The sequence below is a fragment of the Lepidochelys olivacea genome, assembly GCF_965140295.1.
Source record: "Lepidochelys olivacea isolate rLepOli2 genome assembly, chromosome: 22".
NCBI classification, from domain to species: domain Eukaryota; kingdom Metazoa; phylum Chordata; order Testudines; family Cheloniidae; genus Lepidochelys; species Lepidochelys olivacea.
The window spans coordinates 13,696,671-13,717,406 of NC_140432.1; the positions used below are offsets into that span (position 1 = coordinate 13,696,671).

The 20,736-nt window shown below is 43.4% G+C and overlaps 1 long non-coding RNA gene across 1 annotated transcript; it reads left to right on the forward strand.

The window, feature by feature from the left end:
• The first annotated feature begins 1,428 nt into the window (after positions 1-1,428).
• Positions 1,429-16,584, forward strand: LOC311511400. Its single transcript, XR_014709279.1, has 4 exons — positions 1,429-1,601; positions 3,166-3,589; positions 13,489-13,526; positions 16,153-16,584. It is a non-coding gene; the product is annotated as an uncharacterized lncRNA (long non-coding RNA).
• The last annotated feature ends 4,152 nt before the right edge of the window (positions 16,585-20,736 follow it).

A 20,736-nucleotide genomic window follows, 5' to 3' on the forward strand; every position in this document is an offset into this window, starting at 1 on the left:
AAGATTTAGTTCATTTTTCCCCAAAGGTTAAAAAACCACAAAACTGAAATGAAATGTTTTCTTTTTGGTCAAACAAAACGTTTTTGGGTTTTTTTACATGAAATTAAACTTCTTTGACTTTTGCAGCTCACTGAAACATTGACAAAAATATTTTGAATGGTTCCCAAACTATTTTTGTTTTCAAGCTTTGGGTCAGCCATTGAACTGAAAAATTGGTTATTCGCACAGCTTTCTTCGTAAGCCGTGTGTCTGTATTTAGATATAAATATCAATATGTGAAGTGCAACTCCATGCACACCCATGGCAGCATTATACACGAAAGTTCAATAAGAATGACAGATGAGGACAATGCCTTCTGATGGTATGTTAGTGCTGCATTTTGTGGACAGACAGCGTCAGTAGGCTCTTGGGGACCACATTGATTGAAACAGCTGAGGGTCAAGATAACAGATATTTAATTTGATGTATTTAAAGCTCTTCAGCAGGGAGTAGGACTCCTGTTGCTGAAGGGATAGGGTGGGGCACACAATTATAGCCTTTCCCTCTTGCAGACCCCTGTAGCTTGCACAAGGATGGTACAACTTTTCAAATAACAAAGGTATTTCCTGAGAGAGCCCAACCACAAGGCTAAGTCTGCACTAGGGATTTGCCCCAGTTTCAGTCATCAGGAGTCCAGCCGCCCCAAGCGTGAAAAAAAAAAAAAAAAAAGCCGGAGTGCCACCGAAGCAAAAAAACAAACAAAAGAAAAAGGCCAGAGTGCCGCCCCTTGCCACCCTAAGCACGTGCTTGGTTTGCTGGTGCCTAGAGCCGACCCTGCCACCCGCTGATGTTGTGGCCCAATGCAAACCCATAGAGTAGATGGGATTGTTAAACTGCAATCTGCACTGTTGCAATTTATCCTGGCTGTGCATCTCTGTTTTCCTCTGTTCTCCTGTATGTTTGGGTGTGGTTTAGTGGGTATGGCTGGTGGCCAGATCTAGAGAGAATCTCAAAACACATACAGTGACATAGTGAGGATTATTGTACAGAGGGGTAAACAAATCTGCTTTTCCCCCCTCCCCTTAACAGTAGGTTGGTAAAGCCGGTGAATTTTAATAGAGCCCTAAAAAAAAAAAAAGTGTCGGCTTGTTTCCTAGGTACACCACATTACCCACAGCGAGTCTTACCGCTCCCCGAGAAAGTTTGTGCAAGTCCTAAAATAATTTCATCCCACTGGCCCACAAATATTCCCATTTGGTAAGCCTTATATAGAGTAATTATTGTTTAACATGGCACCACAGCTAGGCCAGGGTTTATTTTGGGTTCTGTGTTATAAAAAGCCGTTTGTAAAAAAAAATTACTGTATTTTCCAATCTGTCATGTTGAACAAACGGGTCTAGAAACTTGTTCGTTGACTTTGTTGTTGTTTGTTTTGCTTTAAGAGTCTGCATTCATCAAAGTGCTGGCATCACGACCAAAGCTCTCTCGTCATCGCAGCCCGGCGTATTTAAACGTGTCTGCGCTTTAATTATAGAAATGTCACTGGCAGGTAGCCGGTTGTTGTGGGACTATTGACCTATGTCGGTGGGAGACACATGTTTGAAACCTTAACAACCACAAATGTAAGAAACTGAATATCATTGGCAGGTAACAGGTGTGGCCTTTGAGGAGGAAGTTAAGCTAAAACTCTGACCTGCTTCCCTTTTCACTGGTTTCCAAATGGCGCTTAGCACTTTAAATGTTCAAAGCACAGCATGGCTGTTAAGCAACTAATTCCAACTGCTTTGTAAGGTAGGGAAATGTATTAGTCCTGTTTTTCAAATGGAGAAACTGAGGCAGAAAGAGGTAAGTGAATTGCCCCAGGCTACATGGGTGAGTTAGCTTGGTTTAGAACAAAGGCGCTTCTGGCTCCTTTCCTTATGCTCATTTCTCCAGACCATGCTGCTTTGGATAGCAAAGTTCTTTCTAATTTTAATAACTGGTTGTACAAACTACCATGTATATGTGTAACAATTGCTTTGCCCATTTTTGAAATGCAGCTACCTCGCGGGTGGGAAACAGCTGCTGTTTAATGGTGCGTAGCAATACTTTGCAATATTTTAGAACAGGATGGGAAGAATATTGCATTTAGTTATGTAATTACTCAAGTTGGAACTTGGCCAAGACCTCAAAATTAACACCACATACTCTTACAAAGATGGTCATAGCATCTTTAATGATCACAAAGGAGGCAAGTGTTATCTAGGAGTTAGAGCAAGGATCTCTGAGTTAAGACTCAGATTCAGTTCTTAATTTTCCCAGTGTCTCATTGCATGACTCAGAGGAATTCCTCTCACCTTTCTGTGCCTCAGTTTTACTCGTAAAATGGAGTTAGTAATACTCGCTTACCTTGAATGGGGCAGGTTAGGGGCTAAATTAATGTTTGTAAAGCCTTCAATGACCTAGAGCAACAAGTGTAACAGAATTATTACAAGTGCTGTGGATCTTGGCTTTATTAATGGTCAGTAGTAGTAGTGCAAAGAAGGCTGGGACCGAATGGAGGAACCAAATGTAGATAGAGTTCATTGTTATCTGTGGGGGAAATGATCCAAGGCACACATCGCAGTTGTGTCCACACACGCAAAATGACACGTTCTTTGCTCCAGAGAACGTACAGTCTGAGATAGATAAATATACAGCAGATCGACATGTTTGCTGGACAGGTAGATAGTTGTATTGGGGAGTTTTTCTAAGTTCTCAGGTGCTGTTTTCTCTTCAGTTTGTAGGACACTTCATTGTGTAACTCCTCATTAACTTTTAAGAGGAGCTACCATTTTAAGAAGATTTTAAAGGTTTTTACCCACACGAATATGCTCCAAGGAGCCTCTGAGTTTCCAGATTATGGATTAAGTTGGGAGTTGGTTGTTTTGTCTCAGGATGCGTGAAGTGGTTGGAACAAAATAGGAACCAGACCAAACCTCCATCTAAAATTTAAAACAAACTTGTCTGTGAGTCTTTTGTTCTCACAACGGCGTCTGAATTTTTTGTCATTGACCAAGAATACCAAAAGAAAAGCCTTTGCACATGGTACTTCAGGCGTCACGGGAAGCAGGTTGTGTCATGATATATGGAATGATAGAAAACAAAGACAGATACAGATTACCACACAGCCTGAATTCTAAACTTTGCCTCCTTTGTTTATCACAGACCACACCCTGCATGAAACTCTGTACAGCCCGTAGAGACATCTAGTGGCTGAATAATACCCTGCAAGTAAACAGACAGTAGAAGAAGCTGAAGTTGAAGAGAGCTGCTTCTCCTGGTGTTTCCAAGCTGAAGGGAAGAGATGTTTTGTTTCCTTTTCTATATTTTCTGCCATGTCATGCCCCAATCCAAGTCTCCTCTGCATGCATTCTGTGCCGTCTTCCCTCTGAATCTTGATCTGCAAAGGAGTGAGGAGAAAACAGTTTTTCATGCTGATCTGTTTTTGTTCATGTAGATCACTGCTGTTCAGACTTGGGTGTGAAGAGAGGCAGGCTCAAGACCACTCTGTCTTCCTTTGCTTGAGGAACGCAGCTACCGCACTAGCATAGGACTGGCCTGGGGAACACAGCAGAAAACGATTTTCAAGGTAAGGCAACAACATTTCCAATTTGTGCGGCAAAATGAGCTGCAGCAGATCAAGGGTTAACCTGTCATAATGCTGGCCATAGCAACACAGACAATAAACCCCACAGTCTCCTTATTCACCACCCCAGCCGTTGAGATCTGTTGGCATACTTTTCATAAAGACTATGCTTGTCTACAGTGTCTCTCTGTCGATGGGATAGCTAATGGACCCATCATGGTTGTATCTCAGCACCAACAACGTCTCGGAGCCCCCAGATGTGGACTCTGTAGAGTTTCAAGGTCAGGACCTTCTCAGTAAGAGGGCCTCCACTACTGAATTTGCTTGCAACATTGGTCTGACAAAGCTTGAGTTGGTTGATCTGCAAGGCATGCCTACGAGTCCTGTATTTTCTTTAAGAAATGGCTGGCGTAAGCCAGGCTTTTGATTAGGAGCTCTTCTTTATATTGACTATTGTCATCTCGGCGGTTTCTAATTTGAGATTTTACTTCTCTATAATTGCACACAGAGAGCATAACGGGCACCTGTTTTACAGGTTTAAAAAGAGAGAGAATTTATTTCTTTGACATCGTCTATACCAGTCCCAGTCTTTGGCTGGGAGGAAACAGAACCCAAGCATTTGAAGTGGCACTGATGATCAAAGAGGAAAGAGGAAAATTTCTCTTATCTCCTAAGCTTCTTTCTTTGTGTTTTTTCTGCAACCAATCTTGGTTATAATTCCTCCCAATCAAGCTTCTGGACAACGTAAAGGACAGGTAGAAAGCTTCCCCCAAACAGCTACACCAATGTGCATTAGAATATGTCTACACTGCAATAAAACACCCTCGGCTGGTCTGGGTCAGCTGACTCGGGCTTGCAGAGCGTGGCTGTAAAATTGCTGTATAGACATTTGGGCTCAGGCTGGAGCTCGAGCTGTGGGATCCCACGAGGAGGTAGAGTTGCAGTACCCAAGCCCTGTGAGCCAAATCAGCTGACCCGGGCCTGCCGAAGGTGTTTTTATTGAAGTGTAGCTATACTCTTAGTCTTTGACTAAGAGGAGGGCTTATTTTAGAAATTAGAGAGGAGTTCAGTCTCCATGTTCCTCCTGTCACAGGCTCTCCTCTGCTGGGCAGTTGGCTGCCAGTAGTGATCTTCATGAGCAGTTTTAAAGCTGTATAAAATATCTGACTCTTTGTTTTGCTTCTTCATATCACATGAAATGTGCTGAATGCATGCTTTCAATGTGGAGCCACCTTTGCTCAAAATTGGCTTTTTTATGGAAAACATTTGCAAGCTGGCTGCCTTCTGCTCATCCCCACTGGGTTCCTATTTTACATTTCACTGTGGTCTTCAAGGACATCAGATAGCCACTCCCTCTCTGGCGTGCTCTTCTGCCTGGGAATGGTCTTCTGCTGAGGCAGGAGGGACCATCCCACCAATAATGCAGCAAGAGCTGGGAACATTTCAAATGAGTGCGTCCCTGAAGCATGCTAGGGATTAAGCACCATCTTTGATGTAGCTCAGTAGAGCATTGGTGGCCTTGTTTAGAGCCAGGAGTGTTTTCCCACTGCATCGTGTGACACATGCGAACTACCTGCCCACGCTAAAAGAGCCTCGTGAGGATTGGACGAGGCAGAGGACCATATCAAAAAATCCCCTCAAGGGTCTTGTGGGGAGAACATCTGACATGCTACTGAAGCAATTGAAAGTTACTTCCCCTGCATCCCCATGCAGCTCCTCCATCTCATTTCCTGAATCTGCTACCCCAGGGAAAATCTGACCAAATTTAGCTCAATAGATTAAATAGACTGCTAGCATGCAACAGTGTTGGGTGTCTCCAGACATAAGGCCCAGTCCCACAAGGCGTGGTGTGTCCTTGACTCCTGTTGACTTGTGTGGAAGTTGAGGTTATTAGCATCCTGCAGGATCAGAGCCCTGATTCCAGGTTTTAGGTGCTGTGAAGACTGGGGAGAAAGATGACTTTTCAATTACAGCCGCCCACTGTTTTGCTCTGATATCTAAATTTGCCATCTAAAAACCCCCGCAAGCACAGCCAATATGGCTGCATGGCAGCAGCCAGGGCTCCAACTTGTAGGATAATACAGTGCTTATCTGCATGCAGAGACATAGACGGCAAGAGATTTAATGCAAATGTAGCCTCTAGCAGCCTCGGTGCCTTCTTGCAAACTATTGATTAGGTGTCTGATTTACTTTCCCTTGATAATAGACTATAGGAATAAGCCAATAGAACGAGGAGGAAGAAAACCTGTCATGATCATTCGATGCAGCTGGAGAGACAAAGCCATCTGATTGGGTTAGAATAAAGCTAGGGTTGGGGGAACTGTCTTAGCAACAGCGGAAAACAACTCCCCCACTTCTGCGCCCACTGTACAGCCACGCTGGAAAGTTCCTGATTATATTCTTGATGCTTTAGTTTCACTACAGCCCTATTTGAACATGACTGGTTTGGTTTACAATGTGTGTCTGTTTACCTGGTCACTCCATGGTACTTTAGAAAGAATGAAAGGATTTCTGTTTTCCTGACCAATCTTATTCAAACCCAGTATTGATCTCCAGGTAAAATGATATTCCATTATCTTAACTACCTTCATTTTGAAATCCCTCCATGTGGGCATTTTGGGCTAAAATTGAAGGTGGGTTTTTGTCTTTTGGGGTTTTCAGTATCTTACTTTGGATGCATTTCCAAAGCAGATGAAACTGTGCAAAACTGTCACCTCCAGTATGATTTGATTTTTGTGGTACAATATTACATTCTAAGGGAGACAGCCAGCTCTTGTGGTTAGAGCTGGAAACCCGGGTTTGTATGAGCAGCTCTGCCAAGGACTTGCTGTGGGAACGTGGGCAAATCACTTCACCTTTCCCTGCCTCATTTTCTCTAGATTCCGTCTGGATCTATCCTGCAGCTCACACAGTCCACATCAGCCTGCACCATGCATGGTGCTTAATTCTTAGTCTTAGAGTTTAATGTTAGTAAATTGTGTTGAGATCCTAAAATGAAAGATACCTTATCTGCCAGGTGAATGCCACTGAATAACATTGAGTTCCCATAGTAAGGATACTCCTTTATTGCTGGATAGGTGAAATCTTCAGTTTCCTGTACTACAAGTATAAAATATGGGGAGCCAGCAGGGTCTGGTTCCTAGGTCACTGGTCTGGAAATAAGGAGAAAAGAGTTCTAATCCCAGCACGACCACTAACCTGTGTGATTTTAGACAAGTCACTTCAACTCCTCACACCTCTTTTGTCTGCCTTGTACTTAAGGCAGGGGCTGTTGTTATTATATGTACATACAGCACCTAGCACAATGGGGTCCTGATCAGACTCATGACCTCTAGGCACTATCCTGAGGTAATTATGAGGTGTTAGTGGTGGGGGTTTTTTTTGGATAAATCAAGTGAAAATGCAAAGGGCAATTAAAAAAACAGTTGTGAATGGAGATAAGCTGAACATTTATTGGAAACCAAACTTAGGCATTTTGAGTCCTCTCTGGAGATCACCTTCATTGTCCTCTTCTCACCTGCTGCCTTGTTCAGCTCATAAGCATTCACACTTTTATCTCACTATTTTCATGCTGATAATAGGCATAGATTGTGTTAGTCCTGCATCTGTTGAGACGGCGGGTATGATAATAGAAGCACCGCCGGGACCAGTATATATTGGCCTTGTCTTAGGACCATGTCCAATAATGTCTATGTCAGGGAGCCTTTAAACTGCAGAGTCAGGGAATTTAGTCAGCTGTCATCACTCCTTAATTAAAAATAGCAGAGACTCACTTGCATTCCATTGCTGTGTGTTAACTCATTTGTCATCTGTCCTCTTCTCGCCAACTGACCACCTTCTCACCCTGAAAAAAATAAATGATGGGCACAAGCTTAGGAAGTACAAAGGCAATGTGGCAGGTTTTAAAAGAGAGCACATTTAAGAAAGAAAATACCTTTTCACGCAATACATAATTAACCTGTGGAACTCATTGCTGTGAGATGCTATTGCGACCAAGAGTTTAGCAGGAATCAAAGGAGGATTGGATCTCTATAATTATGTGGGATGTCCAGTTTCATGCTTCAGGGCATAAGCCAAACAATAACAACTTGGGGTTAGGAAGAAACTTTTTTCTAATGGGAAAATTAACCCATAATTTTCCACTATGGGGTTTCTTGCTCCTTCCTCTGAAGCAACTGATCCTGTGCTGTTAGAGACAGACTGGACTGTCAATTTGATCCAGTCAGGCTGTTCCTGTGTTCCTATCTACATAACTGATTGAATTCCTCACTTTCCACTAAATGGAATTCTACTATATCTCTGCTTTCTCTCACCTTGCAGTAGGTTTCACTAATTTCATTGCGAAATTCCTGAGGGATCAGTGAGATGGCAGGTTACACAAAGGTCCCGAAGCTGCAGGGAGAGATAAATAGTGTGTTGTAATATATTTATTGACTGAAAATGCAGCCCCCTTTTCTCTTCCCCACCAAAAAAAGGGGGGGGGGTGGAGAATACATTGCCTGATGGAGATATTATTTAACACTTGGAAGCAAGAAACAGGTCTGGCAGTGGGGAGAATTTTTCTGATTGCTGGTACTACAAATAAATCACTGGTGGAATTACATGATTCTGCCCATACTTACACCAAAGTCCGTTAATTTCAATGAAATTACTCCTGGTATGCACCAGTGTAAGTGATAAGAGAATCAGGCCCAATATGTATCTGACCTGTTACCTACATCCAAAGAAATGTATGTGCAGGTCCATTTGATTGATGTGGGGCCAAATTCAATCCCTGGTGTAATTTCACGAAAGTCAATTGTAACATCGGGGTGAATTTGGCCCTTTGTGTTCAATTATTATTATTTATTACATTTAATACGGTTGTGCTTAGGGACCAACCAAGAACAGGGCCCTGTTGTGCAAGACACTGTACAAACATACAGAAGTAGATAGGCCTTTCCCCAAAAACACATGAACAAGAGGGAATGTTACAGTTTAGTAACTTAACATCTCCCAGTGGGTCAGTAGCTCAGCTCGACTGGTTTCCACTCTGGGTATGTTAAACAAATTAGGTGCTCAACTCCCATTGCATTTTAATAGGATCTGGGCATCATACCGCTGTAGGTTCTTTTGAAAATCACAGCCTCAACTACTTTGTAATCCAAGCAGGTATTGTGACATGGATTTATAGCTATTTGTGTTCCTGTTCACTGAAACCTTTGACTAGTCAGACATGTAGAGATCACTTTCAGTTGAAACCACTTGTCAGCTCATGTATCCCAAGAAGGGTTGCCACTTGTGGCTGCTAAAACAGAGCAGGAGTGATGCATGCAGCTCACCAGTTGTCTGGAATCTATTCTCAGCTTTTCCTGCCATTGTAAGGACAGCACTAGGCTGCTACATGGGGGACCTCTCTTAAAATACTTTCCGTAAAGAAATAGACTGAAACACAGCGCGTATGACAAGAACTAACAGTATTCTAACTCCTTCAGAGTTTTCCCAGGAAGTTTTCCTTTGACCCTCGGAGTGGAGGCCTAATATTGTGAAAGTGAAACCAACCACGCCATCCAGCCTCATATCATTCACCCACAACACCAGCCCACTATCCATCAGTTCTTTGAGTAAACCTAGGGCTGGTTTCCAGGGCGGTCAGTCCATCAGCCCAAATCTGCGAGTTGCAATACATCGATGTGGTGCAAACAGCAGGGACAACTATCACTGTATTCCACATTCTGCAAGGGAAGCAGGATTAGAAGACCCATTGTCCTTTGGCCGCATAAAAGTAGGATTCTTCTACTTGAGCTGGAGAAGGCCAACTTTAGCCAATAGCAGGGACAAGTTTCATAGTCTCTCTGTGGCCTAGCTGTTAGATTGGGACTTTGCTCGCTCATGCACACAAAGCTAGCATGTTACAAAGCCCTCTTTGCATTGAACTACCATTGACTTCGTTGGGAGGTGTTCATGTGCAGACCGGTGACAAGATTAGGATACTTGGTGCCCTTCCTGGCAGTGATATGATTCCTTTACAGTGGACATGCAAGCACAGCCTGGAAATGGAGCCCCCAATTCATCAAAAGCTTCTCTCAATTGCATAAATCTTGGGCGTGAATCTGTCCCAGGGCTTAATTTGTGCCAGGGCTCACCAGGGCTGAGCACCTCTGGGCTTGGCAGTTCACAGCCCCAGCACCTCTGGGCTTGCCATGTCAGTTATGAATGTAACAATATTGCTTGAGCCCCAGCACCTTTTTTGTTACAAATTAAGCACAGATCTGGTCCCCTATTCAAAGAAACATGGAAGAGTAAATAGATCTGGGATTCTCAACCCTTTTCTTTCTGAGGCCCCCCCAAAATGCTCTAAAAACTCCGCGGCCCAGCTGTGCCACAACAACTGGTTTTCTGCATATAAAAGCCAAGGCCAGCATTAGGGAGTAGCAAGCTGGGCAATTGCCTGGGGCCCCATGCCACAGGGGGCCCCTCAAAGCTAAGTTGCTCAGGCTTCGGCTTCAGCCCCGGATGGCAGGGCTTAGGGCCCCAGGCTTCAGCCCCATGTGTTGGGGCTTCAGCTTTCTGCCCTGGGCCCCAGCAAATCTAATGCTGACCTTGCGTGGCAGACCCCCTGAAACCTGCACACAGCCCTCCAAGGGGCACCAGACCCCTTGTTGAGAACCGCTGTAATAGAGGAACCAGGGGAAGCTAACTGGTTTTGACTGAGTTTTGCTTTGAGAGTTTCAGTTCTTTCAAAGAGATATTCAAGGTGTGCGAATCCAGGGAGATTGAAATTTCAAGTCAAGGTTCACATGGACCCTTAGGAAGCAAAGTCATCCAGTTTGGGGCAGATCCAGGACAAATTTATGTTAAACTGTTGAGAGGGGTAGAGAACTATGAAAACATTTTAGAACCTCAAAAAAGTTTAGTTCAAGTTTGGTTCTAGGGTGATTCCAATCTTCATCTGAGGGTCTCAAAGCACTTCATAAAGATTAAGCCTCATAACGCCCTTGTGAGGTAGGTTAATCCCATTTTACGGATGTGGTAATTGAAGCACAGAGGTTAAATCCAACATTTTTTAGTGTCTACTAATTTTGGATACCCAATTTGAGAAATTAATTTTTCAGTGGTTCTTACCCCTGCTTTTCTGATTGACTTCAGTTGGAGCTAGAGGTCTCAGCACTTCCGATAATCAGTTCCTAGATGTCTCATGTTGGACATCCAGTGGACAGTAAAGAAGCTGAAGTGACTTGTCCAGGGTCGCACAGAGAATCTGTGGCAACGTTCGGGCTAGTACTCATGTCTCCTGATTCCAAGTCACCTGCTTTAACCCTTAGATCACACTTCCTGTTTGATCCGATGTCGACCTTAAAGAAAATCAGTCAGTTAATATTTCTCCACTGCTGGTCTTTCTCAAAACTAGAAAACAACACTCCTGCAATCTTTCTCCACTGTATCAAAGTCTTTGTCTTCTCTCTAGAAACCCTAGAGGCTTCTTATCTTCATGTCAGTGGAGATGTTTTCAGACTGCACCAAACTTTTTTCAGACTAATTAAGCTCTGATGACTTCAGCTGTATTTGCAGCTCCTGATTAAGGCCATGATACTAATTAAACTCTTAAATGATTAAAAATGCAAATAGTCAGACCTGTGTTCAGCAGCAGGTTTCCATTTTCAAGCTTCGGGACAGCAGAGTGAATGTGTGGCAGAGTCTCTAGTGGAAACAGTCTATTTTTAAACAATTTTGCTACATTCCACTTCATGCAGAAGTAATATTGGCTGCTGGGGCAAGCGTCTCATCTGTCTCACAGCTAAAGAAAAAGGTTTGATTAAAACACAACCCCTCACCACTACCACCACCTTGCCTATTGGTGCCCTAGCTGTGGCAGTCTGGGCAGAGAGGCTGAGAAACCGAATGAGCCATGGGCATTGAATTACCATCTTGCCTCTAGGCTGATTCTGCTCTTATAGAAGTCAGTAGCAAAATTCTCAGTGGGTGGAAACTACCCCTGTGCAGAGAGCATACGTGGGATTCAAGAGGAGCATAGGCCCTGTACACAGAGGTGCATTAAACCCAATGGCACTATAATTGGGTGGGCCTTAGGAGAGGTTCCATTAGGTCAGGATTGAGCCGTACTGGCTAGGTAGTTTGAGAGACGCTTGCACTGCAGCTGCCAGTGCCGTATCTCATCTCATCTGGACCACAGAGAAGGCTTTCCTCTCAAGGGCTGAAAAGTCAGGATATTTCGTGGACATCACAAACCTAGGAGCCTAGGGATTTCCATACTGGATCAGCAGAGGGGTTTCTATACTCAAGTATCCTGTCTCGCCAGTGATCAGTACCTGATCCGTCAGAGGAAAATGTAAGAACCCTGCAACCCGGAGCTATAATTGTAACATGCCCAAAGGGAAAGTTTCTTCATAATTCCTGTTAGTTAAATTCATCGTAAAAGAAATACATGAAAAAACAGATGAGAGGACACCATATGGATGCAGCTAGTGCTGGTCACATCGAATGAGCCAGATCCTCAGTTGGCAAAAATTGGCGCATATCACTTGGAGTTGCATCCGTTTACAATAGCTGAGGATGTGGCCCCATTGACTCCCATGGATGATGCTGATTTCCACCAGCTGAGGATCTTGCCTATTATCTCGACCTGGTTCCAGTCAAATAGTTCCAGTTATGTTAAATGGTGTCTCTGTCATTTAGGTGACGACACTTTTTCTTGCAAGACTCTCCTTTTCACAGACTAAAACAAAACAAAAGAGTAAGAGGTAACTACTCCATGTACAAATGGAAGATTTTATCCACCCAGTGACCATGGGATGCAGGTGTTTCACAGCCAGCACAAGTTAACAAGGACAGACGTGTTGGCCAAATGCCAAAATGATAAAATTGTCCAGGGAGGAAAAATAAAAGAAATCACAAGAGTTATTCCATGCTGAGGTTTTGTACTTTTTTGTCTCCTGAAATGAACACATGGGTCAGTAATCAAAGGTTTGAAAAGTCATTCGGCCCCTCTAGCGTGCTCTCCGAATTAGAATGCAAACCATCTGCACCCCACGCTACAGCTCTCCTTAAAGGCTGCAGGTCAGATTCTGATCACCGTTCTACCAGTGTAAATCCAAAGTAACTCCCTTGAAGTTAATGGAGTCACTCTGGATTTCAGATTCTGACCTATGCCAGAATAACATCTATGCCAGAATAACATTTGGGGCCCCACCTTTTTACACTGTATCACCATATTAATGGGCTTCTCTGCTCCAGAGCTGATGAGAAATCTCAGAGGATTGTCTCATTTTAATCAATCCTGCTCGGCCAAAATTTGCTCTCAAAGGAAATAGAAGCTATGAAGACAAGGCAGCCCAGTTGCTGATCTGCAGCCTCCCATCATCATTCACTTCAGGGCCAGGTCTGTGGTGCCAGTCCCAGATGCCACAATAAATCCTATGCTTTGTCTAGACATTGTAACGTTGATGGCAAGTCAGCGGGAGGAAGGATGTGCTATGTATGTACTGAAATATCATGCACATCCTGACTGCTTTGCAGATTGTGCTGCTTTGGAAAGCTCATATTGTGAAGCAACAAATCTAAGATGTTATGTATATGGATGTAAATGAAATTGCAGCTTCTGAGAAATGGATGCAGAAGTTTAAAAGAAGAGATGGGCCTGGGCCCTTGAGTTTGTATCCAAAGCCAGGTTCAAGGATTTTGTTCAGCCCGTTGTATAGATAGGGGCCCAGACACCATGATTATGGGTGTATATGAAATAGATTTAGTTTTAGATTTAATACAGTTGGTCCCAGTCACTAATTCTAAATCCAGGAAAGCATAGGGCTGTTTGGTTCAGGTTCTTTTCTGTCCAAGTGATTTTCTTGTATTTTTGGCTTAGAAGAGGAAAGCAATAACCAATGGGTATGTTTTGTTTCTCTTAGATCTCCCTTGGCAACTGAGTTGACTGGAGTTCCACCAGGTGAGAATAATCGTAGAGGCAAAGTTAGATACAGAGGTAAATATTTGCCACGCATCACATTGCCACATTGGAGGGTGTAATTCTGCTCCTGCTGAAGCCATGGGGAATTTTGCTGTTAACTTCAACGGGAGCTGAATCAGGCCCTAAATATGGATTTAATAGGTACTGAAAATTTTTCCTAGATAATTTACTAAATGTCATTTGAATTTAAAATGAATTGTACTGTATTGGTACTTGGTTAAATGTTTTAAAATGTGCATTTAAATTGAAGCCAGTATGAAACCAAAGATTTAAAATGTCTTCCTCTGAGTGTGGAAACTTCTTGATACATTTTGGTTTCACATGTGAGCCATGTGCAGTTCAATTCTGCATGACGTTGATGTGAAAGTAGAGGAAACTTTTTTGTTTTTGCCAGATTTTCTCGTTAGGCCAGATCTTCAATTGGTGTAAATCAGTGTCTCTTTTGACTATGTCCATTTACAAAAGCTAAGGATCTGGCCCTTTGAATTTGGGGGTTCACTGAAAGCACAGCCCCCAACTCAGGGTTCACAAGCCCCAGGCAGGGCAGAGCTGAAGAAAATATTCACACAAACATCTTCACAGTTAACAAGTTCCTTGCAGTTCTAGTAATAAGGCAAAGCTTTAATCTGAGGATTCTGTGGCTTTGATCATTCCTTTAATTGACTTCAACATGGGTTATGTACATACAGCTGCTGAGGTGATAAGGTTCCAGTGTAAACCTCACACACTTTACGTTGGTGGCTTATTTTGTATCCAGAAATTCTGAGTAAATGTACACGTTTATAGTTCCCATTTCCTTTCTCATTCCCATGTGTACACACTTTAAGTATCATAACTGTACATAAATGTGCAAGCATGATATGCCATGAACTCTGTTGCATAGAAATAAACATGATCTCTACATTTAGTGTTTCAAACTGGCCCAAACGCTGCAGACCTTAATCCCTTTGAAGTCCGAGTAAGGACTGAATAAAAACTGTGTAAGGGCCACAGAATTTGGCATAAGCTTGTGAATTAGAAACACAGTTTCTCCCTACCATTTAAGAACCTAAGGCTCTGATTAGTGGTCAAAGATCCTGCAATACAGTTAGGGCTACATTGTGAGTTGGAGTACACCTCCGTTTCCCGCCCCCCAACATTTCTCATAGCCTGTTTGCTCTTTGTGCTTCATTTCAACATCTTGAAAATTGAAAATGTCATTACCAAAATTATTTGTTCATTGCCATTAGCAGGCATACTGCTTCCGAGACAAGAACCCCTGCCATATAAATGAACTCAATTTCCAGTGACCAACTGGAAGTTCCAAAGTACCACAGAAGTAGCTGTTCGACTGGTATTTGCAGACATGACTAGGAGAGGAAATGCCAAAAGTCTGATGAGAGACCTTGTTCTTTTTGTCCTATGTTCTGGCCTCACAAGTTGCACGTCAAGGTGAGGAAGAATGTGTGTGGAGTGTAGGGATGGATGCAGGGACCATTAAGTACTAAAAGTAGCCTTCCGTATGGAGTGGTGGTGTGTCTCAAGCCCCCTGTATGCCCACCCCACTCCTTGCTACTGTGCAGAGAATGGTGAAAAAAGAGATGTGGAATGGGTGAAGACATAGGCTTAACTGTGATATTCACCACGCTTGGTGGTGGTGGTGGTTAGTATTATTAGTTGTATGGGGTAGCAACTGCAGGCCCAAATTATTATTTATTATTATTATTATTTACTGTTTGTATTTTAGTAGCAGCCCAGTGCCCCAGCCATAGACTAGGATCCCATTATGCTAGGTGCTGCACAGAAAAAGAACAAATAGCTGGTCCCTACCCCAAAGACCTTACAATGTAAGTGTAAGACAAGAGACGACGGATGGAGACAGACAGGGGAGTGCAAGGAAACAGTGAGATAAGGTTGGCCAGCCTGGGCCATATTGTGCTAGGCGTGGTACATACACATAACAATACGATGGTCCTTGCCCCAAGGCGTTTACAATCCAAGTCACAGCAGATAGAAGAGAGGACAAGGAGACAACAAAACAGTTAAGATCACCACAGCAAGCAGCAGTCACAGCATACCAGCTGCCTAACCTGTCAAGAGTGTTGTAGGCATCACAACAGATGGTGATGATCTAAGGAGGAATTTGAAGGAGGGTGGAGCAGTAGCCTTGTATGTTCTTCTCTTAGGATTTTCTTCTGCTACTTGGCAGGACTCTCGTTAATGCTAGGCTGGATTCTCCTGCTCTCAGCTCTGCTTGCCACATGGTATATGTGCAATGCTCTATACCTATCGGCAGGATCAAGCCCCAAGTGCTGGAATGGAGTTTAAAATTTAAAGGGCCAGATCCCCAGCTGCTGTGACTCAATGGAGCTGCAGTGAAGTCAATGGAACAGTGCTGGTTTACATCCACTGCGGCTCAGCCCTGTTGTCTTTCAGATGTAGCCTTTTCTGCCTGCCTCCGTCAAAGGCCAGCAAGTGTCTTCCCAGGAACCCCTGTGCTGTTTCCTGCCGTGCTCCTGAGTTTCATTGTGTCGACGTTGGTCATGTCGCTGTTCTTAATCCACTTCTGCCACACTTCATTTTTGTTGTTTGTTCTGAAATTTGGTCTCCTTTGCTGTCGTCCTAGTGCCAGAAATCAGACAAAGTCAGAGGCAAGGGAGGCTCGGCTGAGACTGCACCACTCTGGAGGATTGTTCCTGCTCTGTAGCTCTGCCTGCTGGAACCAGCTCAAAACATGGATCTCACAAACCTCTAACACACCCCTTGCTTTCCATCCAAGAGTATAGATTTGAAACTGAGCAGACAGCTGGTACGCTCTCTAACACCAACCCATGTGCCTGGACCTCCATTGCTCTTGTCAAATCATATCTGTTCCCTATCCAAAGACTCTCCAGTCCATAAAACCAGGTGCTGTGATTGTATTCATGCCTAAAATACCACCCTTCTATGGTCTTTGGACAGGTCTAAGTTTCATTTCAAATCTGTGATGGATTTTGCTGTGATTGAAGCATTTTAACTTTCCTTTGTGGTTTCCAGAGACAAATCCATTTTGTCCAAATCAAGCCTAGATCTTTTTCTTGGTTCACTAGATCATCTCTCACTAGGGCATCTAAACTGTTCCATCCTGGGTTGCTGTCTCTGAAACGTGATTGCTGTATCCAGCCTTTGAACCTCAACCTTTTCAGGTTGGAGTAAAGCTAGCAAAAAGATGCGACCGCCCCTCTGGTTCTGCAGCTTCATGAGTTTTTCAGCATGCTCCCTCTCCTCGTGGGACTGGTGCAGGAAATACTTGGCAAAGTTCTTTAGAGCCACATCATCCCGGTCAAAATAGAAAGACATGCTGAGGTACACGTAGGAGGCGTAAAGCTCCAGGTTGATCTGGTGGTTGATAGCCAACCTTCGTTGCCTCATGCTTTTCTACTCTGCTCAGTAATTACCCTGAAAAAGATTAGCAGAAGGACTTAAAGATTGGGGCTGCCTCTGATTCTCACGTCAGTTCTTCATCTTCACTGAATTTGCAAGTACTGAGTACATCATCCTCTATACTGGCCTCCATACAAAAATTAATAGCAATGGCACCAAGGCCACAGAGGGTTTCCTGATGCTGCCAAGAAGAGGGGTGCTAGCTGCAGAGCAGGTGTCTGCATCCTTATGTGCTGGGGATCTTGCAAACTCCAAAATGCATCTGCTTTATTTCAGGTCAGGTACTGTCCTGAATAGTTCTTTGTGTGCTCTACATCCAGCTGCTGGAACTGGCTCAGGAGAACCCTGAGATAAATATATGACCCCTCTCCCTTGGTACCATGTCCTGTCCCACACCCACTGGCTATCTTGACTTTGTTAGTACTACTGTTTATATTGTTATGTCAACTTCATTTCTTATCAGGTAACTAGAGATGGGGCAAAAGAATGTGGAATGCTTTCTGTACCTCTACATACAGGGTCATTTGGAGGTCCACAGAAAGGACGGGCACTTTGCTACTGCACTAGTTATCCTTGGTGAATGCCATGATGTTCTGTATATCATTGAAGAGAAAAAATGATACATCTTGGAATGACAGAACCACAGGACACTTGAGGGCTGGTTGGCATACTCACAGCTGGACAAATTTTCCTTCCACAAGTATGTGTTGGTATTTTGAGACTTGCATAAGTAGTGCCTGGGCATTTTTCACATTGGGTCATTAGTTTCTAAATTCATACAAATTCTCCCTGTAGTTTCATATGGTTACAATAGTCTTTGTTTCTTGTCTTGAACTGGTTTGCGTAGGGTTGACATGGACTGTTTAACAACTCTTATTTTCCATCCTTGACATGCTTGCATTTCAATGGCGGATGAAGGGATTTTATATATACACAACTATACATAGAGACAGGCACTATCTATCTCTGAATAGGTTATATATAGCATTCCACCTGCCAAGCATTTTCAGATGTAGCCCCTGGTTTTGAATGAGAGCTGTGGATGTCGGTGAGCGTGAATGGGACGTGCAGTTGCTCTGAAAAATCAAGCCCAGTGTGTCGCAAGTTGGGCTTCCAAAGACCAACTCACCCAAACTCAATGGCCACTTTGACCGATTGTGTGTGTGTGTCTGTGTGTGTGTGTGTACACACACAAAGAATAGCATAATATGGAAAAGTGTGACTTCTACCTCTGATACATGCAGTTCCATTCCTGGGGTGCCACAAGCACAGCATTTGGTGCAGTTAGACACTTTTGGAAGGCCAGCTTTTCCTACCCTGACTCTGGAAAATGTTTGGTTGCATTGTTTTTATCTTCTTGCCCATCTGTGGGAGTCAAATCTTTATACTGAAATTGCACAGCTTGGCTTCTAATGTGTCCTGGTTGACTAAGCCAGGCTCAGATAGAAGGCAAAGAGGGAGGAAAAAGGTGTGAATGGTGACTGCCACATTCTGTAGGTCAGCAGGAAGTTTAGGTTCATTCACAACTCAGAAGTTGCTCAGGACACAGCCATGGTGACGTTGCCAGATCCCCTCTCTTCGTCTGGTCTGGTCAGAATATCTTTCAGGGACAGAAGACAGAAGGTCCCGAGATGTGATGGTAAATCACAAGCACTGGTGATCATCAGCTTGCTGATGCCTTGTGCAAATGGCCAAGTGTTCCCTCAAAACAAATGTCCAAAAGGAGTGGCAATCTTGTATCAAAATTAACTAGTCACAGCAGGTTTCCAACAGGCCATTTATAGGTACTTCTTTTCTTCTTAAGGTTCTGATAGTTTGTTGTGACTTTTTCCTAACCCTCCCTCTCTGCCATCCCTTGAAAATGGCTTAACAATTCTCTAAACTGAAACAACCTGCACTTATGTTGTTTCTGGGACTCTGTTCTGTGCCGATTCAGAGCCCTACTGAGTTATCAACATCCTTTGCTGCAATACCTGGCTTTTCCTTGAAAGTCTAGTTCAGAGGAGAGAATGTGTGTGAAAAGCTCACTGGTGAGGAGAGGAGGATAGGAACGGTTTCCAGAAGCTGAGAGGTTGTTCTCGGTGGATGTATAAGGGGAGATTGTTCTAGGCATGGACAATACAGGAGACGATGTGCAAAGCTGGCAGAGGGTGAAAGAGAAAGTGAATAGTAATGCAAGAGAATCAGGAGTGATGGATGGATGGATGGATAGATAGATGTCTTTTTCAAGCATTTCGGGATCCTTCAAGATAAAAGGCACCACATAAATGTAAGATGTTATTATTTATTATTATTAGTGTTGGGGGGTCTGCTTCAGTATTTTAAAATCAATAGTCCCACATTCTCAGACCAGGTAGGACTTTGAATCCAAGACCCTGATTGCATGTTTCTGTTCTTTTAGATTTCGATTTGATCTTTTTCTTTTTTCCCATTCAAATCGGTGCATGACCCTTCTGGCTGGCTGTCCCACTCGTGAGCAGCTGGTCGCATTGAGTCATAGGGGGTCAGTCAGTAAGGCATCTCGTCAGCCTTTGAAAAAATAGATTTTAATATAGAAAACAGTCTTGATATCTTAGTTTGCTTCTGCCTCAGGCCAACTCCTTCCTAGGGTAAAGCTCTAAAAGGAAATCAAAAAGGAACTAACCCAGCAAGCAAAACAACAGAATCATCTTGTCTCAGGGATGCTCTCAGAAATGGGGTATTTATGCTGCCTGAAACCCTTTATTTTATATTCCAGTTGTCACCTATTTTCTTTCTATTACATTTTTCCTTTCATTAAAATTTTTGTGATGATTAGGCAAACGTATTGTCAATGCTTCATTATCATTATTATTTATTTATACTGTGGTATCACCTAGCAGCCCCAGTCATGGACCAGGATGCCATTGTGCTAGGCGCTGTACAAATGCAAAGGAAAAACACAGTCCTTGCCCCAAGATGCTTACAATCTAAGTAATATAATAATAGTAGTAATCATTTTTAATAGAGACAGCCCAAGCCAAACACTCCTGGATTTTGTGGGCTTTTGAAATCCTAAACCAGCTCCGGATCCATATTTTGCATATGGCCCATACATTTATGATCAGTGGAACCAGCATCCAAAATCCAAACACTCTCATGCTTTGAGATGTTCGGAAGGCAGATCAAAATCCATATGCTGTGGGTTGTTGCACTGTATTAGTACTTAGGGTTTGATTGTTTCTTGGACTGTGTGCCCAAGTAACGGTGTTTGAGGAAACAGTCTAGTTTTTGGGGAGAGAGGGGAGGTTGTGTAAAAATAGGAATCTTTTATCCTGTCAGTATCGCTTTGAAAGTGGATACAGAAAGGAAAACTTGGGTAATATGGTTGCATTGCTGCCCCTAGGGGCATTGGGTATTCAGTGTGGTGGTGGCATGCCCTTAGTCTCAAACTAGTTATGTGACTCAGTCCCTTAAAAATCACACAAGGAATTCAGTCGAGGTGAAAATTTCAACCTAGGGAGGGTTACCAGCTCCTTTCTCTTCCCTCTGCCTGCTATTACAGACCAAGCACTGGCTTAAAATAAAGACAGATTCAGATGTCCTGCCTTCCCTCTCTTTTGTCCTTTGTGTAAATGGCATTATATCTTCCACCTTAAAAAGAAAAAAGAAGGGGGGGGGGAAGCCCACACTGTGCAGAGAAGGAGAGAGCTGCAGAAAGTGGGCCCCCTGCTTTTTTCAGAGAGGGAATGTAAGCAGATCCCAGCTGAAACTGCTTCGCTCAGCAGTCTTCAGCTTGTTTTAATTGGCCTGGCCTGAAAGAATTCTG